Raw genomic sequence first — 26,838 nt, 5'->3', positions numbered from 1 at the left:
TTATTTTTTTATTGCATTATTTTTCATTATTTTAGTATTTTAGAGGGAAGTAGTAATACCAAAATATATTCCCTCTTCTCCTTGCCTCCCCGCAAAAAGCTGCAGGGTTTTCAGGGAATGATGCCATATTATTGAGACCCTTTTTTCACTTCCATAACACCCTCTGCTGATGAAAAGAAAAATAACAGATTTAGTTGCTAAGTTGATAGGGGTTGGCAGGGCCCCAAAGAATCAGCTTTTGGGAAGGGCGGTGCTTGAAGGAGTTGGGAGAGATTTAAGAAGCAAAATAGATGCTTTATGCTTAAAATACATTTACAGCACATTTTTCCCCCTTAACCCTCTCCCATGAGAAAAGCTAGTGCTATTTTTGGTGGAGTTCAGTTTCTTAAGGAACAAAGAGTTTGCACTTTACAAACTTCCAAAACTGGAAAAAATACTGACATCAGGGATGGAACATTGGGAACGTCTGGCAGGTTCACAAAGTCCGAAGTCTCTCTTTTTGCATCCCTGATCCACTTCAATATGGTTTTAACACTGGATTCGGAATAGAATCCCATCACATTGATGAATGATTTATGCTGAGAAACAGATGAACAGAAGTGTGATTTTATTGGCTTCCCTAGGCCTCTCCATGGCTTCCTTCTAGATTAGATTCTAGAACTGGTGGCCCTCCAGATTTTGTTCAACCTCAGCCCCAGCCATGTCAGGTGCCACTAGGACTAAACAGAAAAGGGATACTGAGAGATGTAACCCAAGGGCTGTTGGGCAATGCAAATTCATAAGTGAGTGGAAATGCTTGTTTTATGTCTTAGAGCAAACAAGATGAAAAAATATTTTAAAAATAAAATACATAATAATTAATGATATTTTTAAAATGTTGTCTTATATGATCTTATTGTGTTATTTAGGAAATGCCTCAGGAAAGATAATTTAGCATGAAAGATAGTTTAAAAGCCCATTAGATATAATGAATAAACCAGTGCCCTCCCCAAATAGTATTATTTCAAAATAGGGCTGACAACTAATTAAATACAAAGCAGAAGCAAACAGCTGAATCTATCTGTGACTGAAGCTGAATTAAGTTCCTTTCCCAACATAATCTAAATTCTGTTTGTTTTCTCACTGATAAAGCAGATACATTCCCTCTCCAGTACTACAAAAAATATAGCAAATATCATTTAATAACCACTCTAATCTCAGATTTTGTCTGTCTAGATCTAATCCCCATTTAATAATCAATTGTTCCCAATTCTTGCTGCCTTTCAAGTCTTAAGAGATACAATGCGTTCAAATCCACCAGTTCCATTTTACATCTAATTGAAGGAAAAGCTACTTAGAAAACCTTTTGGAATTAAAATGATATGATCATCTCTCATTGGTCTTTTTGCAGCAAAAAGCATGCTGTGTATCAAATGGAGGAGGCATTTTTACTGTAGAATAGGCTTATTGTGGCAATAAGGTTAATAAACCAATCTGAATCAATCTGACATTATTCTGTGGTATGCACTTACTTAATTTCCCTTCTGTTACCAAGCGTCTCCATCACAGAATAAAATACAAAATCTATGCAGTGAAAATACTGCCTGTTTTTGGACCGCAAACCTGAAATCCACCACCTGCTGTTATAGAACTGGAGATACAGTACCATGGAAAGCTCCACATGGACAAGTCGGGGAGATTCAGATGAATTGAGGGTTTAGGAGTTCTTCCGTCCAGTCTATTTCCCCATGAAATCAACATACTGAAACAATAGCTTTGCAGAAGTTTTTGACCTGGGACAAGACCTATCTGCATCCACTGTTGATGAATAAAAACCAGTCCTGAATTAGCTTGATCCACCTGGGTTCAAGGCAGACACAGTCTTAGTTGAAGCATGGATAAAAACATCAACGCTCTCAATTTAATTCTGGAAACAAAAAAATTTAAGCTTTCCTTCTCCTACTCCCCCACAAAGCCGCAATATTTGAAAAGTTAATGTTTCTCCTTTGAATAAAATGTTTCTGCCATGGTTTGTACTTAATAACTTCTTTCCCTTTTTATTTTTACTAGCTGCTATCGTTAATGCAATCACACCTGAGACTGTTCTTCAGCTGTGAGAAAACGTGTGCTAGTGACTCATATCTACAATATAATGTCAAATTCCGATAAAGTGCCTCAAACCTTCAGAAACCATCAGAGGGAATTAAAAGCAAACAATGCCTTTTAAGTGACAGAACATCACAGATGAGAAATGCAGGGTCACAAAGAACATCTAATTAAAGCTAATGTGAAAACATACTTATAAAAACTATAATGGTGATGGGATTCAGAAATAGGTGGCATGGAACACAAGAATTTCTCAGAGCTCTCTGCCACTGTTTCTTCCTTGATGTCCTTCAATTAATAATTTAGCCTTGTAACAGCATTTTCAGCTTCAACAGATCCTTTTTATGTCAAACAATGCTTCCACAGAAATGCATGGGTCACAATGAAGATAGAGGCTGTTTGGGGTCTCCCCTGCCCTTTAAAAGTTCAGTTTTTCTTCTTTACTTATATTACTACACTAAAAGGTTAATATATTCACATTCTTCTGTTTTAATAAAATCTAAGGGGCTGCCATCCATGTGTGTGTGTGTGTGTCTGTGTGTTTGTGTGTGTGTGTGGTTACTCAAAATCATTAGGACTTATGTGTTTATCAACTGACCCATAATATTTATTGCCCAGCTTGGTATAATATTTGGAGTATAAGAAGGAAGGAAGGAAGCAGGAAGACTCAGGTTTCAGTCCTATATGGACTTTTATCTGGCTGTAATAATCATTTAATTGAATGGAACTTATTTCTAATGAACACAGATTAGAGTTCTTTGTCAGTGTCAAATCCCTGCTCAGCCATCAAGTCCCCCAAATGACCTTGAGCTATATTTGTAGTGATTAGAAGTACTGGATTAGAAGCCTGGGCGAACACAAGTTTTAGTTGTGCCTTAGGCCCAAAACCCAACTGGATGACTCTGAGCCAGTCACTCATTCTCAGCCCTAGGAAAAAAGCAATGGCAAGCCACTTCCAAAAATGTTGCCAAGAAAACTGCATGGACTTGTTCCAGCAGTGTCCAGGAATCAGGGAGAGTTGATTTGATGGACTATAACCACCACCACTACCACAATATTTGAGGTAGCATCCTAAAGAGTGATAAACTGCCACCAAGGTCAATTGCTACTTCAGCAAAAGAAGCCCTACACTCTGGCTGGTAGATCTACCTAGACTGCAGCTAGAAGCTTCTTGTAGTTGAAGCAAGTTTAGCAGCATTGACATCTATGGGCTCCATCTGGAGAGGGCTATCTGAAGTTTTCTGTTGAATCACAATGTTTCTTGGGCCATAAAGGTGGTGGCCAGCAGATTCTTTATGTGCTTGGGCTTCTAAAGAACTGGGATCATCTGGAATTGATGCTGATGAGAACGGCACTCTGTCACCTCCTCCGAAACTACCATCTCATTCACCAAAGCTGACAAATCTGGTGTCCTGGTGGTAGCTTATAAATCATTTTGTGTTTTCATGTCTGGTATTTTTGGAGGAATACGTGCCTATCAGTACATCCTTCACTGTGCTGTGAAATAAGCCGAAAATTACTCTGCTGGATATTTCTACATATGATCACTGTCAGAATGCACAAGAGGACATTCTGGGTGCTGATGCTGATATTTGAGGATATGCCAAGGAAAATATTTTTGACCTCAAGCTTGCTAACTTACAAAATTCTCAGGAGTCTATTAGCTGTATTGTATTATAATCAACATCCCCCTTTCATTTTCTTCTGCAGGGATTACGAAATTACAGACAATTTTAGCATGCTATTCTTTTTATGCACTTCATGATTTAACTGTTGTTTGCATATCACTCCGTTTTTAAAAGTTCAGAATGACTTACAAGGTATAAGACACAAAATATGATTATTCCCAATTAATCTTTTATACTTCCCAATCTGTCTCAGGTATTCCCAGAATTATGCAAGCATAATTAGACTAGAATTTTTATAACATGTCTTTTTTTATAGATTGAGTGTTGGAGGGGCCATGTTTATTTATGCTAATCTCTCTCAGCCCTGGAGACAGCATGAGATACTAATATCAAGAAAATGAAGCCATTTTAATTATTCATATGACAGTTTTTCTTTACAAACAGTGCTACAATCCCTGTGTTATCACAAGCTCAGAAGTTACTCCAGTATTAAAATCAAGAAAAAGTGATTGAAATCTGTGAAGGACATGCAGGTTGTGTTTTCATTTTGTTTTAAGACGTATTTCTATTATACTCTATGCTGGGAGAAAAGCACAAAACAAACAGGAAGAAGGGGAAAAAACCAAGCAAGGGACTTTTTCATCACAATCCAGAGAAGAAACTCTTTGGGGACTTGGTTTCTCATACTGAACGAAAGTAGTGTGCATGCGTGCCCTCCAGGAAGAAGCAAACACACTCAGTCTCATGGGAACGTAGCCAGTCTCATTTTGTAAGCAAACACTACGATGGTAGAAGCATTATCAGCAGAACTTTCATCTTGCTGAGGAGAGTAATATGAACATGAAGTCAAAAGACTCCCCGCTTTTCATGATGCTGTATATGGAGAGAAGATCCTTATAATGTGTCTCTTGTATTTACTGCAGATTTCTCTTCTTTTGTTAAAGAAAAAGATACCATTTCTAAAAGAGTCAGTGCTGATTCTTCTGCTCCATTCCCTCCCCAAAAAGATATTTTTTGCTCTGTCTCTGCAGGTTCATCCTAAGCAATCTTTAAACACCTTCTCATTTCAAGCTGCTTCTTACTGAAATCAATTGGTTGTTTCAAATCTTTTCTCTTTATCCATGGCAGCACTAAGCAAGGAGAGGTACCCCTGTACTTTGTGTGTGGAAAAGAAAACTTGGGGATAGTAGTTGGCTACAAACGGAATCTGACCCAACACTGGCTGCCAAAAAGGCAAATGCAAATTTAGGCTGCATCAACAGAAGCTAAGTTTCCAGTTCATGGGAAGTCATCATGTCACTCTATTTTGATCAAACCCCACCTTGACTACTGTAGTCCATTTCTCAGTTCCAGGGTTTAAGAAGAAGTCAGAGAAATTGGAAAAGGTTCAGAGGAGGGCCATCGTCCAATCAGTAGACCAGAAACCAAAACCTCTGAAGAGCAACTGAAGGAACTGGGTTTAGCTTTAAGAAAAGATGGATGCGGGGGTGGGGGTGGGGGGAATAATAGCCCTTAACTAGCTGGAAGGATGTCACAAAGAAGAATGTCAAACCTTCCTTCTTTTGTTCCACAGTACAGATACAAAATAATAGATTTAAGCAACTGCAATGGAGTTTTCAGCTGAACTTCTAACAAGAAGATCAGTTTGACAGTGGAACAAATTACTCAGTGAATTAAATGTTGAAGCAGAGGCCAGACAGACATCTGTCTCAGATGCTTTAATTTGGATTCATGAGCTGAGAAGGAAGTTGGACATAATGACTTAAATGGCTCCTTCTGTGATTCTAAAGCTACCTAGCTGTTTTCCATGAAGTCCCGAGGAGCTGAGATCACCTCACAGGAGACTTTACTTTTACTCTGTGGTTCCACTTTTTCACATTGTTACGGAATGTTATTTATTTTTTACAGGGTGGGATAGACCCATAATTTCTCACAGACACTTTTAAATCCTTAAAGGTGGCCTAGAATTATTCAAAGTAAAATATAATCTTAAAAATCAATGAGATACAGTCATGATTAGTGCTGGCCCACTGGTTTCCATGGTCAGGAACCACTGGATTTCAGCATTCTAGGATGCTTGATGAGAAATGTAAGTTCACCTTAGAAAAGCATTTACAAGGTTATGCAGGAAAACAATTCCCAACTTTTCACTTACTGTAGGTAAAGCAATGAGTTTTTCACAGAAGGCTTTAAAAAGGAATAAATGTTGGCGCTGAATTACTCAGCTAAAGGCCACTGGTGCATAAACCATCAGAGACTGTGAGAAGAGGAGGACCAATAAACATTTTACACACACTTTAAGCTGACCTTCAAACTAGTAAGTTTATTTTACTGTATGTACTATTTTCCATCCTTTTTTCCAAGCACATCATACTGTGCAAGACTTGAGAGAGCAGCAGTACTTATACAATAGAACAAAAGATGATACACAGACACCCCTAGGAACTTTGTATCTCTAAATATCGTTCAGATGAACATATACAATTCAAAAAGATGGCAAACCATTTTAATGAGATTTGCATAGGCAAACAGTCTGGTAAACTGTCTTCTTCTTATCTATATTACAGATTTCCAGATCTTTACATTTAAATAGTTTTGAGTAATACTTTTGTTTCACAAATAAAGAAGGCTTTTAAGAAGGGTCATCTGAATTTTCAGTGGCTCGTTGGCTAATCACAAATCCAACCCCAAGAACTGAGGCAGGCTAGTGAAACAAACATTTCTAACATATAGATCGGTAGGACTTTTCATTTTCATTTTTATTGCTCTTTCTCAAATGTGATGCACGTAAAGATAAGGCAATAGGCAAAAAATGCAATATGACAAATTCTAATTCAATATAACTGATTTGCATAATTTGCATACATATGCTGCTTATTAAGCCACTCAGATTTGAAACAAAGAAAGAAAGTTTAATGGTCTGGCAACTAGAGGGACTGCACAGGGCCCTAGTGCAAAGAGAATACCCATGGTGTGGAACACAATTTTGACAGACAAATGATGAGATGTATCAGTATCAGTAATATCAGCCAATCTCTAAGAATTTGAAAATTATATTTCTTGATCCAGTTAAATTACTTAAGCTCCATTTTGTTGATCCTTGCCATAAGGTTATGACTAACTTAAGGCCCATTGATTTTAATGAGTCTACCTGAAGTATGAGTAAATCTATTTCTAACTAATAGTGGTTTAATGAGAGGGAAAGGACTACAAACTACTGTAAAAGATATCATCAACCAAACGGCCTTTGTTTTAATTGTGCAGTGGAAAAAGGCGAAGGGTCTCATCAATGAACAAAGAAGACAATGAAAATTAAAGAGCAAGAATCATACAGCGGAGTGACTAAATCTTTATGATGGGGAGCCAATGGCCAATTTCCCTTTTTACAAGATTTTAGTCCTCAGATAGGGCTGGGCTTTCTAACAGACTACAGTGACAATTTCAGTTTGTTGACTGTTAAAGAGATATGTACATGGTACAGTAAATCTTCAATTCAGTGGACCATGGTTTAGCCGATTTCTGATATAACCAACAAAATCCTCCAGATGCTATATGCTTTTGCACTTGTCTAAAATCCCAATTCCCCTTTTATGCATGTGTACAATGTATAAAATATATGTGTGTGAAATCCCATTTGGATTTAACGGAGATTCTGCTTTAACAGACACTATTGCTATTGTAGTTTCAAAGCATGTCCACACTTCCAAGTCAACTATAATGTCCTTGGAATGAAGCTTCGAGATACTAAAGAAATTGGCCTAATCACAATTTAAATCAGCCATGCAATGGTGTGAAACAAGAGGATGACTGGAACAGAGGATGACTAGAATTCAGCTGTGGAAAACTGGACTAATGTGTCTATGCAGAAAATTTAATCCAAAACTCAAATATTTAAGAGGAAGGGAAATCAAGTAGAAATGTATGCTACTAAAAAATCACTTAACAATGCTGAGGAATGCACAATTTTAAACTGTGCAGTCCCTCCAGTATATTTATAATTATCTGTGCATCCTTTCCCATAAATTTTAAACAAATATAGCAATATAATTTAGCCAAAAGAAGTATTATTTCATATTCAAAAAGCTTAGCTTTTGTAAGAACTGGCTTTCTACTCAAACTGATTCACAATATGTAGGAAAATGGTGACATTTATAATGAACTCTTGCTTGGTTGAATGCAACAGATTTTTTTGCATTGTAAAACAAAACCAGATTTCCAGAAGCTGAAGGCTTATTTAATAACATTAAATCCAGCATTAAATCCAACATATATGGCAAAGTTAAGTTGCAGGTCTGGCACATGAACTCTCTGCTGAAAATTTAGTGCAATACAGCAAGCCTGGGGCACAAATAATGACCATGATCAGGAATTTAACACAATATTAATTACAACACAACAGAACCAGCTTAATTTGCTTCAGGATCCAGCAGCTTCAACAGGCACTGCAAGATCTGCCTTGTACTTTGGGAATTGCTTTGACGGCCAGCCACTTTCCAAATGCAGTCAAGATGCTGGTTATCACTGTGAAATCCCTACATGGCTCTGGGTGTGGTTGTCCCCAAGACTACCTACTCCAAAGAGAATCTGCCTGTACAGTAAGATCTGAGAAAGAAGCTGAGATGAAGGTCCCAACTCCAAGAGAATTCCATGTATTCTCAGTGGTGGCTCCCCTCTTACGAAAAAACTTGCTTTCATCTATAAGAAAGTGAGGTTCCATAAAGAAGCAAAAGTGAGGCTCTGAGAGAGAACATTTGGGGGGCTATTAGGTGTCGATATCTGCCACATTGGTCAGTGCCATTTTAATGCATATTGTAAAATACTGTTAAATTATCTTTAATCTTCTGAGTTTTTTCTGTGTATGCTGGTCCGAGCAGTTAGGAGTAGAGTGATATAGAAGTTAGTAAATAAATAAAAAACAAATATGAATATAGGACCAGCTGCTGGGGGAAAGAGATAATCTAACACAGAGCTGCCAAATTGAAAGTGAATCACGTAGACGGTTAGAGTGAACTAATTAATTATCTGTTCTTTAGATTTTTCTTTAACTTACAAGATCATATTGTACCTGTCCATGAACTGTGTTTCAGAACAACAGTACAAATATATATTCAATCAATATTGTCGTACTTGTCACGGGATGTTTGTTCCTTTTACTGAAAAGATTAGGGCAAGTTTAGAAATGACAAACACTTAGCACTGAAAACAAAAGAGCTGACCAATTCTGATTACCATGGTACCATTTTAGGACCAACTTAAATGTTAGGTTAGCAATCAGGAGGAATTTTTGAAATTCTAGGCATGCATTTATGTATGTGTGTTAAACAGAAGAAGATGTTTAAACTTTAAGGAAGCAAAGTATGCTGGATTAGACCAAAATTTTATTCAAACCAGAATCCTCTCCCCACAATGCAAGCAAATTCCTATGAAATGCCCATAACTAGGACATGGGCATATTATCAATATCTCATTTGTTTTCCCCAAGAATTGGTACTGAGAAACCTACTACATCTAGTACTGGAGGAAATGTAAAGTCAACAGGATTAATAGTCCCTATTCTTCATGAGTTTGTCTGATCACATTAGTTGGACATATTGTCAGCCATCGCCCATTTTCTGAAAGCTAATTCCACAATTTAGACACATGCTGCATGGATTACTTCAGATTCTACCAAACTACTTTTTATATTCCACATATGATGTCCTCTTTTACTAGTTCTTTTTTCTAGCTCCCAATCTTTCCTCATAAAGGAGATATTTCAGTCCTTCAATCATATGGTTTACTCTTTCTGGTGTCCTTTCGAGCTGTGTATCTTAATCAGATATAATAATGAGAACTGGAAATTTCATAATGTATGGTACTGGAAAAAATATAGTATTTGAAGGACCACCTTCTTCCAAATGAACCTATTTGTAATTTACTCATAAAGACACTAGAATAGTAGGTACTCAGGATAAACGTTTTTCAACATCAGTATCCCAATTCTAGAATTCCTACTCAAGAGAGATAAAATAATTCCTTTCTTACCAATACTTTAGATAGGTAGTAAAAATGATTCCATACCACTGGAATGCTAAATGCTGAATTATATTTTCTCACTCCCTAATTTTAGTACCATTCTCAAATTGGAAAATGGCCACATGGTGGGCCTTATCTCAATTGTCTGCCAACATTATTAATATTTTTAACATACTGTTTGGTTCATAAAGAAGTTGATGGTGCTTCTACAACCTGGAACAACCCACTTAAGGCTCTGAATTGGATCCATAAATGAACCTGTAGGCAGTTTTAGCTGATTTAACAGCCTGGTTCTGCATTTAGTAAAGTTTCTGAGCTCCCTTGACAAGCAGCCAGTGTAGATTACGTTACAGTAGTCTAGTGTCATAACTGCAGTCTTGGAATTAGAAGATATAGAACAGAGACAGAACTATATCTCAGAAGATTTCTCCAGCAGTTTTGTAGAGATATTAAACAAGAGGAATACAAAACAGAACTTTGCTATACCTAACAAGATCAAAGGCCAGGGGTCAGAGGGCAGTGCCAAGGTATCCCAACTCCACTTCTCTGAACCATTCTTTCAGCTAGCGTGAAGATCCTATAACACACCTGAAATCCAATGATTAAATGGGTAAAACTACTGAGAAGTCCAGGAGAGCCTCCCAGGGATCTTTTCCTTCTTCAATTTCCCAATTATTTATCAGAGCAATCAAGATTGTTTCAGTTCCACAATCAGTTCCACAGTCCAACTGGATAGAATTCACATTGTACTGGATCCTAGACTTAGAATTAAGTCCAGTGCCAACTCCTTTCTGGTTGGTTTCTGGTCAATTGTTCCAGAACAAAATTCCAGTATCAAGATTTTTTTTCTATTAGACTGATCAAATTATACACTTAACTAGTCTACAAAATGATAATTGAAGCTAGCTAATACTACAACATGTCCTATTTCTGATGCTCCGTGATTTCATTCTTAGTCACAAGTTTACCCTAAACATTCAAGGGAAGACAATCACCCTTAGCAATTTTGAACAGAAACTTCTGCATTGTTGAATTTTAGTTCGTCTGATACTATGTCCTTTTTGTCGTACAGATTCAGGAGCACCCCACATCACATCTTTCCCCTTTCCTTATCCTTCTTATACAGAGTTGGGATCCAGAAATTACCATATTCTGCTGGTTTTTGATATCTACCAGCCTTTGATTATTGTCACTGTATATAAGTTTTCTTCTAAAACCAACACTTCAATTTTCTTGGCTTAACTCAGAGCTTCTAATATGAGACAGCAACTTTTATGCACAGATCCTGCTGCCTGCATTTTATCCAATGACCAAAGAAGATGACATGGCCCATTGTTTTATGGGATCATTCCCCCTTCCTGATGATGCCCCTTCTTTTCCATCACTATAGAAAGCCCCACTAGGAGAGATTGCTGCTATTACATCCTTTATGATCTGCCCCCACACATCTCTACTTATCTCAGATATACTACTCCAGCAACCTTGGCTTCATGTGAATAGAATCCTTCCATTCCAGACAACCATAGCAATTGTCCTTAGGAGGAAAGCTCCCACTGGAATCAACTTGAGATTTTTCCCTAGGGATAACTGCTACTGAGGAATGAGAAAGGGCTAAATTTGTCCTAATGTGGTTTCCCCTCCTCCTCCTCCTCCTCCTCCTCCAGGCAAGCAATTGAAATAACAGCTAATTCCTATCTTTGGATTGTGCATGAATGGATCACAACATTAAATGTTCTCTACATTTTTTTAATTCAAGAAAATTGATATGCTACTGAAAAAGAATCAAGACCAGCTTATTATTTTATTTTGTTTATGTGTTCGAACATGAAGACTCCACCATCAACATCATCATGTATACACTAGGTCCAATAATCTTATCTGCTATTTCCATAGATGATTTTTTGGACATCTATCACATTCAGATGGCATGACCATTTCCTAAGAATGCAACATAGATGCATAGCTATTAACATTTATGCTAATGGGGGCAAAGGAATGCTTCTTAAATCTGTAATCATCAGGGATAGATCCTGACTGATCTTTCCTTAGCATCTCACACATTAGGGAACTGAAGAATTTGCATTAATGCAAATTTGTTTTCTTTCTTTTATTACTAGGAATTATATGCCGCTTCAATCATAAGATTCTCTAACTCCACTGGGTTCTGAGAGACAGGAATCAGCTTAAATCAAATGCTCAGCTGCCTTGTAGATCAAGCTGCACAGCTGGTGGTGGAGTAATGAAATATTACATGGAATATTTCATTCAACAGCAGCCAGAACATAAATTTGTTGTGGACTAGAAAGGATGACGTATAAACCAGATGGCTGGAATAAATAATAAAAATAATTGTAGGGCTGTATGCAATGGAAGTATGAGCATGTTTAAGAAATGAAAAAAAAATCCATTTTAATAGGGATTTGTAAGAGATTCCATCAGATAGAATAAAAGTTTCTTAGCAAAATATATTTAGCAAGTAATGCCTCAACATTTCTATTATATTAATAGAAGTATTTCTATTATACTACAAAGTAATCAAGCACTCTATATTTAATTATATGATACAAAGCCAAAGTAAAAGAAATATTTGAGATATAAGATTGTTGCCAGCAAGCTCTATTTCTTATCCTTTGCAGTACATATATGCAGAAACATTACAGGAGGAACTCTGAATTATATTTAAGGAAGAATTTAGAGAACAATTAGTTAAGGGAATTAATGCATCAAACAGATCTTGATGGGGCAGGATGGCTGAAGCCATTCATTCAATCGGTTCTGATCTGCCTGGGGAGATTGGAAAGAGGAGACTTCCCAAGAGCCCATCCTCTAAGTGAATGCCACACAGAGGGACTCTGGGGGCAAGCCTTCTTAGTGATGGTCCACCTTCTGTGGAACAGCTTCCTCAGTCTGATTCAATTAGTTTATTGATCAGTCATTTGCACCTGTTAACAAGCTGTAAAAATAATCCAGAGAAAAAAGTGGGGTGGAACAGCTTACTTCTGGATATTCCTTCTCCACTTTACAGAGGGGCAAAAAAGGAAAGTTCTTTAAGAAAGTCTACGAAAATTTAGCACCTTGGACAGCACTGTCATGGTATGTAAACTGCAAACTTTAAATGTAGCTCTCTTCACTAGTCCAGATGACTATTATATTTTAAAAGAACAGATTTATTAATGGTTTGCCAACATAACTTGGTTTAACCTCAAGCTAGTGAGAATAACTCACCATGAGAATAACCTTGAGAGACAGGAAGAAGAGCTGCAGCCTAGACAATGGTCTGATAAATGAAATTGGAGTCCAAACCAGAAATGTAATTTGAGAAAGCATCTCAGAATTTACCTTCCCTAGTTCTCTGGAACGTAAAGATGGGGAGGGGGTACCGCTTTCAGACTTGCAAGATTCTGTTAGTAACCTTAAAATAAAAGTAGTACAGATAGTCCTCGACTTATGACCATTCATTCAGTGACCGTTTGAAGTTACAATGACACTGAACAAAGGAACTTATGACTGGCATCTGAAGTTATGGCTGATGCAGCGCCCCCACAGTCACGTGATCAAAATGCTCAGAAAACCTTTGGAAAGATTCTGAGGTCTGTCAAGGCATTGCAGAGAATGGCATACTGTAGATATATATAGTGTAATTCTTAATCATCACAGACTGGAGGCAATTAATTTTTACATTGGAATCACCAATCTTGTACCTAGCTTGTAAGCTTCCCATATGGAATATCTGCCATTGCAGAGGGAAGACTAAACCTAGCTTTTGTCTAATGAGGCAATTCTCATGTTTGTATTATCTAAAAGCACATTTTCCAACTTGGTGCCCTCCAGAGGTGTCAGATGTCAAATCCTGTTCTTCCCAGCACTGCACGACTCCTGTTGCATTCATGTCATATATTCTCCAATTATAATCTGGCAGCTGCCACATTCGCACAAAGGAAAATAATGTTAATTGCTGAATATCTGTGCAATTGATTTCCATCTCATGAAATACAGATGCAGCTCTCGCCGCTGCATAAGATTTGCTCTACTAATCTGCACTCTTTTTGAAAGAGAAGGAAGGGACAGACAGAACAGGCTTGCTAGTGAATATAAATCTTTTAAATGCAAAGGATTGCAAAATAGGATAGCAAAACTATACACCCGGAGACTCTCTCTATATTCAGACATACACAAACACAAACATATATATGAAGCAACCATATAAAAACCATATATAAAACAACAGTATAGGAAAACGTCCTGCTGTTGTCGTGTCCCTTCATGAAATACTATTACAAGAAAAATTGACCTTGTGTTGTAAATGTATTGATCAAGATTTCTGCAGTGCCAGCTATTCATAATTGGTTTAAGCTTCATAGTTCTTAAATGCCAATGACTGTCAAGAAAAGTACAAACAAGCTTGGGCTGCTCAGAATAATGTCTTTAGGCTCATTGATGGTGAGGGCCAAAGTAGAAGGGACAGCCATTCCTGTCATTCCACCACTTTGACCTGTTCAATGAGAATACACTGCAGAGAAGGGATTATTGGAAGAAAAGAAAAACATACGCATTAGGAAATCCACTGCTTTCAAGGTCTGTCATTCCAGAAACTTTTTTCATAGACAAGCTCTGTTCTGCCCTAGAGTCAAAGGACCTCAAAATGGGGGTGCTAGTACTAGTTATTTCAAATAACTCTTTCAAGAACAGCCGTGAATGAAGATTCCTTCACTGAATCCTACTAGATCTAAGAATAAATGAAAAGGGAAAAAAAGGAAAAACTGATAGACTAAATAATAATTTTGAATGAACCTATCAAGCCGTGACAAATTTTCTAACCTTCGGTATATCTGATTATGGCTTAAATTTAAAGATAAATGGAAAGATAAGATGACAACAGAAATATAAGGTAAGCTATGGTGAGACAGATCTCTTTTTATATTTTATGATTACTTGACATGTAACTGGCAAGAACAGAAATTACATTGGCAGCATCATCGAGTTTATTCTGAAAAAGTGTTTGGCTGTTGGGCAAGTGTTCTTTAATCAAGGATTCCCCAATCTTTAGATGTTCATTCTGTGAAAGTGTATTTTTTTAAATACAAGAACATTAAAAACTGGTTATCCAGAAGTAAAAACAAGCCCAACTGTTATATTTAAAATACAAAATACAGAAATAACTGAGCTGTAGATCACAAAATGTCCTAGAACAGGGAAATGTGCTTATTTTCTAGAAGAGGCTTCTAGTAAAATATTGTCCCCATGCTGCATTTTCAAGAGATGTTTGAACTCTCTTTACAAAGACTTTGCTGGTGTAAGTTGCCAGTGCTCAATTCCCTAGCCTCTACCTTCCCACGTCTTTAGGCATTACTTCTCCAACAACAGATTGACTTTGAATATCATGACCCTCAACAGACCTGATGTCCTCAAACATCCAAACCAGGGCACCTACAAAACTGTTCTCTCTAAGCTACATTACCATTCCAACCACTCCTTAATGTGTAAACCAGGGTGGCATCTGAAAGAAACATTCATCTACTATGTTCAGTTTGGCTCACCAGTCACATATAGGGCACACCACCAGTCTTCTACACATACTGCAGATTGATGGGATTCATTCCTGAGCATCTTAGTATTTTCTTTCTTAATACACCCAGTTTGTAAGTATCCTTCTCTAGACCAATTCATTTTTACATCTAATTTCCCCCAATTCTGCACTGTTCTCTCCTAACCAGCTTTTTCCAAACTGGGCCTCGTGCCTCTTGGAAATCTAAACGTGGGTGGAATTAAATTCTTCAGCAAAAGGCACACAGCACGTCTTTCTCAGTTTGGTTATTCTTTTTCAATTAACATTTGGCTCACTCACCTGTGCTATATTTAACATATCTATATCTTTAAAAAAAACAAGGTTAATATACAGCTTCGCTATTAATTTTTCACCTGTATTTCCCTTTACCGAAATGTGATATTTCCCTACTGACTGATTGGAACTTACCAATTTGTGTTTCTTCTACATAAAGAACTGGGCTTTCACCCACATTTCTAAATGATGGACTTAGCAGCATTAGAGGAGAAAGGTAGAAGGCAAATATGTTCTCTGCAGGTCTGTAGCTGGAGGACAGCAATCATGGAAACAATATGCCTTGATTCCAGGGAAGCAGGAGTCAAGGCATTTAATAAAGAAAGAAGCCAGATTTGCAAATTCCTGAAGGGAGAGCAGAAGCCGTGTGTGGGTAAAGGAGTAGGCTAGGAGGAACTTAGTGGTGGAATTCTAATGCTCAGGAAATCTAGATACCTCTTAGTTCTTCTAATGCACATTTTCTATGTCCCCCAACAACCAAGCTTTCATAAATCACAAACGCAGATGCCTTCTAATCAGAGGGCATTCAGAGCAGAAAGGATAAGAAAGGCAGCATTCACATAAAATGCAATCTACGCTATATACCATGGGTGTATGTCTGAAAGGTACATGATCAAAAGGGAATACGGCAGGTGTAAATTGCACTCTCCAGCAAAACATGAGCTCTGTCAGTGCACCTAGTTGAATCACTAATCTGCATGCTTTCACCAGCCCATCTTCTCTTGAGGTTTGTGGGCATCTTTTCTCCCTAAACGCCAGCTTCAGAGAAAACCTCTTTGAGCAGTCTGAGTGAAAGTAAGTTCTGAAGAATTTATAGGAGCCACAGAGATAGCAGAGAGAAAAATGAAGATGACTGGTTCCAAGAACCATAGCTTGATCTAAAATGGCAGTAAGAGAGACAGGCTCAGGAATGAACCTTCCAAAGATCTGATCTGCATTACATTCTAGCCCATGGCTGCTTTTGCATCAAAGCAGCATCTTATCTGCTTAAACAAGTTACTAACTTTGCATGTTCTCTCTCCATGCTACAACTGCAAACCAAAGACGCAAAAATCTTCTCCGCAGCACCCAACATCAGGTTTACGAGTAGCGTTTCTGCTGAGAGCTGGATGCTGAGACTGGGTTCAAAGGCAATGAGCACCACATACTCCATATGTCCACCAGCACTCCCATGAAATTCCAACCATAAACGTGAACAAGCATGTAGGCTCTGACCTAGCAGCTCATGTATTCCTAATCAAGCTGAAATGGTTGGGTGGAAAGCACAAAGAACAACAAGGGAAAGTAAAAAATGTTCCAAGAATTCTAGCAACTAGACAAACATTCCCCAAACCAGCCACAGGCCATTTGGAAACATGAATTGGATTCACAGTGCCCTAAACCATAATGTGGTTTGGTTCATTTAGGCCTCATATGATGTGTCAGCCCAGCCACTGCGGTCTGTGAAGCACCCTTTATGTCTTAGCCTGTCAGGCCTAGCCCAAGGAACTCCAAGAGACCATGTAAATTCAGTTCAGCTATGTTTATTAGCTACAACCTCTAGCAAGAATCTTCCCAGGCTGAAACCCCAGCTCCCAAGCCAGCCAGCCACAACACTGTGAATTCCTCAGGGAGGTGCCAGTCTCATCCTCTTGTATCTCCCACGTTCCTCTGGCGAGCTAAGAAAATGTTTTTCTCCCTGAGCCTGGCCTTCATAATTCCATTCCATCACATAGCCCAATGTATGTGCCTACCTAACAATGTCTACACAACATATCTACAGTAACCATACATCCTTTATTATAAACACATGTCCTTGTTATAAAAGACAGTCCTCTATTTCAGAAAGCCGTCCTTTAGATTTATTTATTTTTCTAAAATTCACTTTTGTCCTTTATTTTGGTCATTTAACTTCTGTGGTACAAATGGTACCAATTAATGGCCAGTCTTTCACATTCATGTGAAAAATTTGGAAATTAAACGGTCTTTTTAAAATAAATTTACATATACTGTTTGATTTTCTAGAAACAGTATTAGAATACGCATTTTTGTAATTTTTTCTTGGTCACGCTCTTAAATTTTCCTTTGTAAAGCAAGGTTATAAACATAAATAATTAAAAAAAATTATCCTTATGAACCTCTTTCAGATTTGCCCCTTTTTGAAGTTTGTCCTTATTTTTTCCAAGAAAATATGGTCACCATAAACAAACCACAGTTAAAGCTAGTAGGTCTTAGCATAACCTGGTTCATGATATTAACCATGGCTGAATGAGATGGTAAAATCTCCAGGACATAAGAAGCCGCCTTGGTACTGTAGGGTTTATTTTACTTTATTGTTTTGCTATTGCCGTGATGTCCAAGTTAATGTTTCAATTTAGTTCGGCAAAAACTACACCACGTGTGGTTTTCTTCAGCAGACTGTGGACAGCAACCTAGGGGCCTATAAACCAGTTGTATCACCCGTCTTTGCTTTCATTCCACTGACTTTAAGTACTTTGCTCCTGACTTCATTGGTTTTTCAGCACAGTTTATTACTTCTGAATCAGTAGTTCAAAATAACACAGTGGTAAAATCCATCATTATCCATTCTTAAATGCCACGTATTTCACATCTGGCTTAGCACTTTCTCTATGGCAACCTCGTGAGTGCAGAATCTCTTCTGCAGGAACATTAAGGAAGGACCCCCCAGCTTCGCTCAGTTTTAGACAAGCAGCGTACATTCTCTCACCTTTCACTGGCCCTTCATTCTGCGCCTTCCGTTTTTCATTATCAACTGGCTTCTTGTTTTGAAACTGCTTCCAATGTTATTTCTCTTTTTGATTACAGCTCTGCCTTTGGGCTGAAAGCAGGGTATAAATACTTTTAATAAAAAAAAAATTGAGTTCGACATTTTATCTTTTCTATTTCATACATAGTAAGGAACTTGACAGTTTTTCCTATTGTTGAATGCCGCAGACATTTGATATACTTTTCTGCATGGAAATAACAAAAAAACCATCTGTGCATTAACATACTAAAGATGCCTCTCCTGGCTTTCTTCCTCAATTCTCCCACTTTAAACCAGAAAAAAAAAATTAATGCTAAATATATCTTCCTAAGAAACACAAGAAAAGGATGCAAAGATTGATGCACTATTTCCCCCCTTAATTTTCTTATGAATTTTTTAAATTTAATTTTGTGGGAGGAAACCAAAGGGTATGTAGAAAAGAAGGCTTGATGTGCCCTTCCATTTTACAATCTAGGGAATAGAAATAAATGCATTCTGCAAATGGTTTCTAAAGTTACAATAACAATAAATGAAAATAGCCTAAGCTTGAAGCACTTAAGTGGTGACTGAATGCTGAAGTCTTCCCATTACTGCTGGGCATCCAATTAAGATACCAAATAAATGCTTTCAAGGCAATTCTGGCTTATTCTTCCTTCTTTGTATCAACAGTTTTAATACAGACCATAATATTCTTTCCAGCAACCAAAAAATATTCTTAGAATCAAACCAATCAAACCTCACTGTTTGCAATGTTATACCATGTACAACCCAACCGTACGCAAAAGCAGAAGATAAGTAACAATTAGAATCATATACGGTCAAGTCTGCTGAGTTTTCATCTGCTTCTGGATCAAGTTGGTTTTTCTTCCAAAGACATTTTGCACCTTATTCCAAGAACCCTGTCCAGATGCTGCCCACATCCTAAGGGGGACGATCTCCAGGTCTTATCCTGAAATCCTGTATAAGATAATCTTCTTTTCTGCTCTAAGTGATTTATCCACCTCACTTGTTTTTCTTTTAGGTGACTCACATCTTTTGCTGCATTAATGTTGTCTGTCTGGCCTCTGAAACACCATATCCCCAAAATTAGATTGACCCTGCCAGTCTTGCGTAAAGCATTGCAGACCCAGATGTGTTCCAGAGGCAGAAGGTTAGATCAGGGTTTCTCAACCTTAACAATGTTAAGATGTATGGACTTCAACTTCCAGAATTCCCCAGCCAGCATGCTGGCTGGGGAATTCTGGGAGTTGAAGTCCATACATCTTAACATTGCCTAGGTTGAGAAATACTAGGTTAGAGGGCCCGTCAAGAGGTTTTTGTTAATTGTACTGTTTGGTTTACCCTCTGCAACTATTGAAGTCTTTTTTACTCCTTGTTAACATTGTTTATTACAGGTAGTCCTCATTTAAAGACTGCCTTGTTTAGCAACCATTTGCAGTTATGACAGTGATGAAAAAATAACTTTGCAACCAATCCTCACATTTACGACCTGCACAGTTTGGTAAAGCAAAGGAAAGCTGAAGTCAGATCATTAGCACAGATGTGGTTTCACTTAGCGACCACTTCGCTTAATGATCAAGTTGCCGGTCCCAAATGTGGTCGCTAAATGAGGACTACCTGTATTGTTTTTAATGTGCTGTTGGGCACCCAAAGTCACATTTGCAAGATAGGCAGCCCCATAAATATGCCTTACAGAAATCTTATTTCCTCACAACTGTCCAGCCAATCAGCACCATGTACAACTGCAAAGATAATGAAGGGGCTTTTCCCAAGCTCAGTGTTACTCAACTGGGATGTCTATGGTTGCACAGTCTCTGCAACCAGAGCTATGTCTGAGCTGACCGCTTGGGTGAAATGCCTCAGACCTCCATCCACTGAAGACGCAGAGGCAGAAATGTCATGGCTAAATCTTCCAAATATAGCAACACTCACTGAACATTTGAGCAAGCTCTTATATATGCAAATAAATGGTTTTCCCAATGGCTCAGCAGTATACGGTAGGTGTGGCTTGACTGCATTAGTCAACAAGTGTTTGGAAGGTGAGCTCCATGCTGCTAAGAGTTGACGGCAAGCTGTGTCATGGAGCACCTTGTCTTTTCAGCCCCCTCTCTCTGCCCCCAGCACTTTTTCTTTTAGGACTAAGTAGGCAAAGTCGGGTTTTGGTTTTGGCCTTTCCACAACACAGCAGCCTGAGTGAAACTGGAGTTAACTGACTAGGACAACTGGCCACTTTCTTGTGCTCCCATGACATACTACACCTCCTTCACTGATCCAGTTAAGCCCATAGAGACATTTGCTGACAAACAAATGGAGCCAAAAGTTGACAGAAAAACTTGACTACTAATTGTAGCAGACATGTAGCAAAGCAAGAGAATGGACACGGGCCACTGAATAACAAGCTCTTTATTTAATCAACTGCATCCATATGCTGCCAATTTGTCCTCAATTTGGGCCATACTTCAGCAAACAAACTCTGTGTTGCTGACTATCAACAACCTCTAACATTTTCTTGACATACAGGACAATTTCAACAACAGGCTTACTCTTTCTGGAGATTGATAAACATGATGCAGCTATCACATTTCAACTGTCATTTGGGACTATAATCTTATTTTTATTGCCCTGTTAGTACAATGATATTGCACATAAGTGTCAACTTACAACTCTCACCTAAAATCCCTTGATCTTTGCTACAGAAAAATTTTACTACAATATTTCAGTGGGAAACACACACACACTGTCTCATATACAAGCAAACACATGTTCATACAGAGAGAAATGGAAAACACAATTAAGATTCACTAGCCTGGCATGTTATTCTAATCTACAGTGATTCAGAGTACAGAAACTGCTTTGTGAAGCACTGAAACCCAGTGAAGTCCACAGAGAACTGGTTCGTATATTGAGCAGGACCTAGCTTCTAGAGAAGTGTCTTGATCGGTCCTCTTAATAAGATGCTTGGGAATTATTGGTACGATTTGCTCCTTCTCACTATCTTATCTTCTAGGGTTTTTTTTTAAGGTAATGATTACCCAGCATTCATTATTTGCTAAATTTGTATTCTGCCCCCCACCCCTCTTTTTTCTAAACCTTTTGCTGAGTGGAGCAAAAATTCCCATTGTCCAAACCCAGAAAGATGACCTCACATATTCCAGGGAGAGAAGCAGAGACGAGACAACATTGATTTTTATTTCTTGGTAGATGGATTTCATTTGATTTACAGTCTACTTTTGTACTTTGGTAAGTTTGCAAGGTGCTAAAAAATAAAAATAAAAAATAAAAAACAACCCAAAACCAAATGTAAAAAGTTAAACATACAGGCTTAAAAAATTAACCAAAAATGCCCTGTACTAGTATCATATAATCTGGCAAATGAGATGCTACTTGGCAGATTTCCTAAATACTGAGAAAATAGGGCTAAACAGTGTGCTCAATTTATGAGAAGCAATTTTGAATAAGGCCCTGTTGCATGTGTCAGAAAAAATAGGTCTCTGACAGCAAGGGCAACTTTGAAAAGATTTAGCCTGCAAATTTCAACAGTCAGATGAAGCCCAAACTATCAGGCTGAAAAAAGAAAGAAAAGTCACAAGAACTGTCCATGATATATAATCAGAAAAACTAAGTGTGTTGTATGTAGCCGCTTGACTCTTTATAGGCAAGAGTCTTGGGCTGAAATTGACATGCAGCTGGAAGCATTTTGAAGAACTTAGGATCATGTCAGTAGTGCAAAGAAACTACTTCGGGTAACAGCACAAAGATATTTATTCCTGATAAAGCAGGAGTAAAACTATGAAGCGCAAAGAGCTAATGCCAAGAATCTAGCTATTTCCTCTTAATCACGAAGAAAGAGGCATTAGCAAGGCTGCTTACAAATATACATGTTTCTACCTGGCATCTGCTGGGATGGGGCAGCTAAAGTATGAGACCTGAGCTAAATAAGATAATGACGTAAGCCAAAACTTGGTGGTGTCGCATAGTACAAATGATTCCAACAAACATTCTGGATTTCTCCCAGAAGCAAAACATCCAGGCTTTCCTATACACATCCTAAAGGGTCAAACCAGAAAGGGTTATTGGTATGACACCCTGAATGACACTTTCTTTTGGATCCTCCCCTGGGATGAAATCTAGTCTTCATTCTGACACCAAAATCCAAAATCAATGCCTCCCTCAGCAGAAAAAAGTAGGGCAAGAGGACAAGGTTGGGGACCAACCTCTTTTGTCAAAATTCATTCAAAAGCATATGGCAGATGTCTTGCTACATAACCTCCAGTCGTGAGCCCACTGCACCAATCAGCTTCAAAAATGGCTCACAGAACTGATGCAAACCCTTCTATCTCCAGGGAAAGATAATACAGGGAAATTTGAAGTGGTAGCCCAGGAGCTAGGGTTGAATTTTCCAGACTATCCTCACTGGAACAGGGTTGTCATTATGCTCCTTCATGGCAAGGGGAGAAAAACTGCATTTGAAAAAGAGGAGGGCCGAGAAACAAAACCATCCATGCGTACTCTGAGATGAAGGACCCAACATGATCTTTTTTCAAGCCAGCCAATTGTCCAAGACAATAATGGCAAGAGTCAATCAGCAACAATTTCCGAAATTTCTACAGTGGAGCTGAAGCTCAGCCATGCAAAATGATTTACCCCAGGGCAAATTAAGAGCCACCGATTCCAGGGAGCCTTCCCTGTCTGAAGCCTTCACAGTCTGAAGCCACCAAGTTACCAATCTGGCTTTGACAGGCACATCTATAAATGTGTCACTCACCAAGGCTGAAGGAGAACCAGGACAGAACTGTGGTAAAGAAGAGATGAAATCTTTTATATTGAGTAAAGTGTGCTTAAAGGAGGAGGATAAGGAAGCCTTAAAAAGAGTAACACCAAGAATGGAAGATCCGTGCAGGAAGTTATGAAAAGAATCCTAACAGGCATGTTGAAATTCAGTTTGCAGATTGGATGCAATTACCATTACTTTCTATCTGGCTGAAAATTACCAGATCTGACATGCAAACATCTGTATGAACACTAGATGGCAACAGAGAAATATAAAAGCCTCTAACTCTTTACTGCCATCTCATGTCATCTGGATAACTGCAGCTTAGATCTGGTAACTTTAATCAATAAACAACCTTGATTTAAAGTGAGTTATTCATTTAACTACTGCTCTGGTTAAAGAAAACCAGGCTCTTTTAGAATGCTAGACTTATTTTTAGATTCTTTTTTTTTTGTATTGTATTTAAGCTTATTAACAGCTGTTTCTCTTATTACGGTCTTGTTGTTCATGGATGTGGATTTCTCAGATCATATTTGATATCGCAGATTTTTTGTTTGTCTGATTGTTTGCCACTGTGATAGCCCCCCCAGGGTGTGATATAGGCTGTAGGCTATAGCAGCATAAATAAAATATACAAAAAATTCTTAAAGAAACTGCAATGGAGACATTTGATAGAAGGTTTGTTTTCCAACATTTTAAATATATCAAAATAGAAGAGAGAGAGAGTTAGGACGGATTGGGGATGAGATGGGCCAAGGAAGAGGAGAGAATGTGATTGTATTTCCTATTCCCAAAGTCACTGAGTTGGGTCAGGACATAAAGTGATGCTACTTTTAGATCCTTCCCTGGGAGGATCCCCATAATCCCCTGGGATTATGATGAATGCTTCAGTGAAAATAACAAGTACTAAACACCTGCATAACATCAATGTATAAGTTTTCCATGCCCTGAGAACTTCCTTAAAATATTATTTACCGGATTTTCACAACCTCTTTCCCAGGTCAAACATTCTTCTGCATGGGAGAGGATAGGAAAAGCGAAGGTGGCCTTTCAGTTCTTAAAGAATTTCCACTGATAATTGGGGGGGGGTCTCTAGAACTTTGCTAAACAGAGTTTTAAAAAGGGAAAAGGAAAGATGTTTTTACTAGTGGAGTTTATTTTTCATCTGGAGAGGGGGGGGAAAAGGAATCAAGAGAAGAAATCCAGAAACATGGCCTCCCAAATTCATATTCACCTGATAAAGCTGATGCTAGATTAAGGAGACATTTGCTGGGAATTAGCTGGTAAAATGAAAGAATAGCTTTCTCCAGAGATTCAATTTCTTCTCTACCACTCATCCAACCCCTATTTCCTTTCATTCCTGATTTTGAAGCAAGGCTGGGGAGAAATATGGGAGAAGGCAATCTGTGGAGGAGTAAACGGGAGACACATCTGTTTGCTTGTTTTTCCCTGCAAATTCCTTCTGCCCCCATTTTAGTGTGAGCAAACATGGGTATAGGAACACACTTTAATCCATGTCATGTGACATCTTGGGACTGAAAAAGGAAGGGGAAAAATATCAGCGATATATCTCCAAGCAATCATAACCTCTAATTTATTTTCCATTTGCTGCATACAATTCGGCCTAAGTCTGATTAGAAAGATTTGGCAAGCAACCACAATTTCTCCTTCTTCTTTTCCTTGAAATTGAAACAGATTATTCAATCTGTCAAATAATGTTATTTTATTAAATTTTCTGTGTTTTTAATTTTCTCCAAGATAACTGACCTTTAATAAATAAACCTTTCTCAATTTGGTCGCCTATGAGGGATGGAAGGGAAATTAATCTAATGCATTGCTTTATGAAAAACCATAAAATAACTGCCAAGGATTGGTTCATCATTTGATTTCTCTGTGCATTTTTTTATACAGTGTAGCGCCCTCTTTTTGAGAGACCTCTAGCTTTTCTATGCTTCACAGAGCACTAACCCTTTCTGTTCCTTTCAAAGCCAGTTTAATCACAAGAAACAGAACTTAATAGTGAAAGCAAATGAACTTATTCATCTGCTCATACCAAAATGATTTTGACATGGCTTTATGAGAAAAGCCCTACACTCACGTTCTGTCAAGACAACAGACACACAACACTGCTGGTGCTTAGCCTAGGAGACAAAAAATGAAAAACTAGGAAAAACAATAGTGGGGTTAATGTGTTATGGGAACATGGAAAAGACTCAGGGGGTCCATCAGCCAGCCTTCCAAACCCTACTGCTGTCAGAGCTACCCATAAGGACCTAAAATGGGTTTGGGGCTGGCTAAGACCATTGTGGGCAGAGGGCCAGTATGTTTCAAATGGGGGTAGCTCTCCCCCACACCCATCCACCCACCCACCTCCAGAAGCCAGTTTTTAAAAATCAGTTAAAACATAGATAGCTGAAATAGTCATCAAAGCCATGACGTCTCTAAAAGGTTGATAAGAACTTAGATCTGAGGACTGCCATCCATCCATTTCTATAACAAAATCTATTTGCATCTTTTTCCCCCCAATATTCACACATTCATCCAAAGCAATGGGTCAATGTAAAGTCTACTTTCTGGTCTATAAGCCAACAGCTTCAGACATAGTCTCCAAAGAAGGTTCCGTGTTCCTCACCCACCTTCTCTGCCACGTGTCATTCCTTCCTTCTCTCTTCCACCGACTGTTTTCACAGAAAAAGTACAGGAAGCCAACAAGAAACCCAGTTACTTCAGCCATGATGCACTGCACTGCAGCCGACCACACAGAACAGCTGACAATGGCAAAATAAAATGTTGTTCTCTGATGCCTCCTTCCCACTCATTTCCCATGATGACAAACTAGTGCTGTCCAGAAGCGGCAACTTCAGCACAGCTCAGCTCAGCTCAGCTCAGCACAAAACAGCGGAAAATCTTTCTTTTGTGATGCTCAAGGCAAGAAGACTCATTAAGGCTGATTGGCCTCAGTCAAGGTCTACAGATGGACCCCAGAAGTGTGGCTTTTAAAAATCTGATCCAGCGGAAAGGGGGAAAGAATAAAGGAAGGAGAAGTCATTGTTTCAGACACTCCTCCTCTTTGTACAAAACAATGGATGATAATCCAAAAGTCTAAGTTTATTACAGAGATAACACAGAGGCAGACAATTTTTATTACCCATGTGGCAGCATGGTTTATTTATTTTATAAATTTTAAAATTTAAATTAATAAAATTTTATCAAAAGTTTTAAAAACAAAGATAAAAACTAATACAAACGAATATAGAGGAAGGGAGAAAAAAAGAAAAGAGAAAGAAATCAAAGAGAAAGCAGAAAGAAAGAAAGAAAGAAAGAAAGAAAGAAAGAAAGAAAGAAAGAAAGAAAGAAAGAAAGAAAGAAAGAAAGAAAGAAAGAGGGAGGGAGGGAGGGAGGGAGGGAGGGAGGGAGGGAGGGAGGGAAAAATAGAAAAGAAAGGGAAAAAAATACAAAGAAGTGGCTTCTGATCTTCTTTACATCAGTATAAGTACAATTATAAATTTACCTCTTACTCTATGGTTACAGCATCTCTCTCTTCTTTCTATAATCTATCCTGTCTAATCATCAAAACCATGAATTGTAAGTTCATTTTTTTCTGTTTTATACAAAAAGTGCATATAGGCTTTCCAGTCAGCAATAAATGTAGATATTGTCTTTTCCCTAATCAAACAAGTCAATCTGGCCATCTCAGCAAGTTCTGTCATCTTCACCAACCATTCCTCCATTGTAGGTATTGCCAAATCTTTCC

The 26,838-nt window shown here is 38.2% G+C and overlaps 1 protein-coding gene across 8 annotated transcripts in view; it reads right to left on the bottom strand.

Annotated features, from left to right (window-relative positions):
• Positions 1–26,838, bottom strand: part of ENOX1 (ecto-NOX disulfide-thiol exchanger 1) — a 394,509-nt gene that overhangs the window by 301,364 nt on the left and 66,307 nt on the right. The window contains exon 1 of one of the 8 annotated variants that reach the window (XM_088139471.1): positions 25,721–25,838. The exons of 6 other annotated variants lie outside the window; for them this stretch is intronic. The gene's annotated coding sequence lies outside the window, so the exon portion shown is untranslated. Of the gene's footprint in view, positions 1–18,274; positions 18,355–25,720; positions 25,839–26,838 lie in introns of those variants that run through there. One more of the 8 variants, XM_088139473.1, reaches the window with a different exon arrangement.

The sequence above is a fragment of the Python bivittatus genome, unplaced genomic scaffold, assembly GCF_059951505.1.
Source record: "Python bivittatus isolate LINGU-HERP-01145 unplaced genomic scaffold, Pbiv_v1 ctg000210_np1212, whole genome shotgun sequence".
NCBI classification, from domain to species: domain Eukaryota; kingdom Metazoa; phylum Chordata; class Lepidosauria; order Squamata; family Pythonidae; genus Python; species Python bivittatus.
Note: the sequence above shows the minus strand (reverse complement) of the source record. Positions and strands in the feature narration are given on the sequence as shown.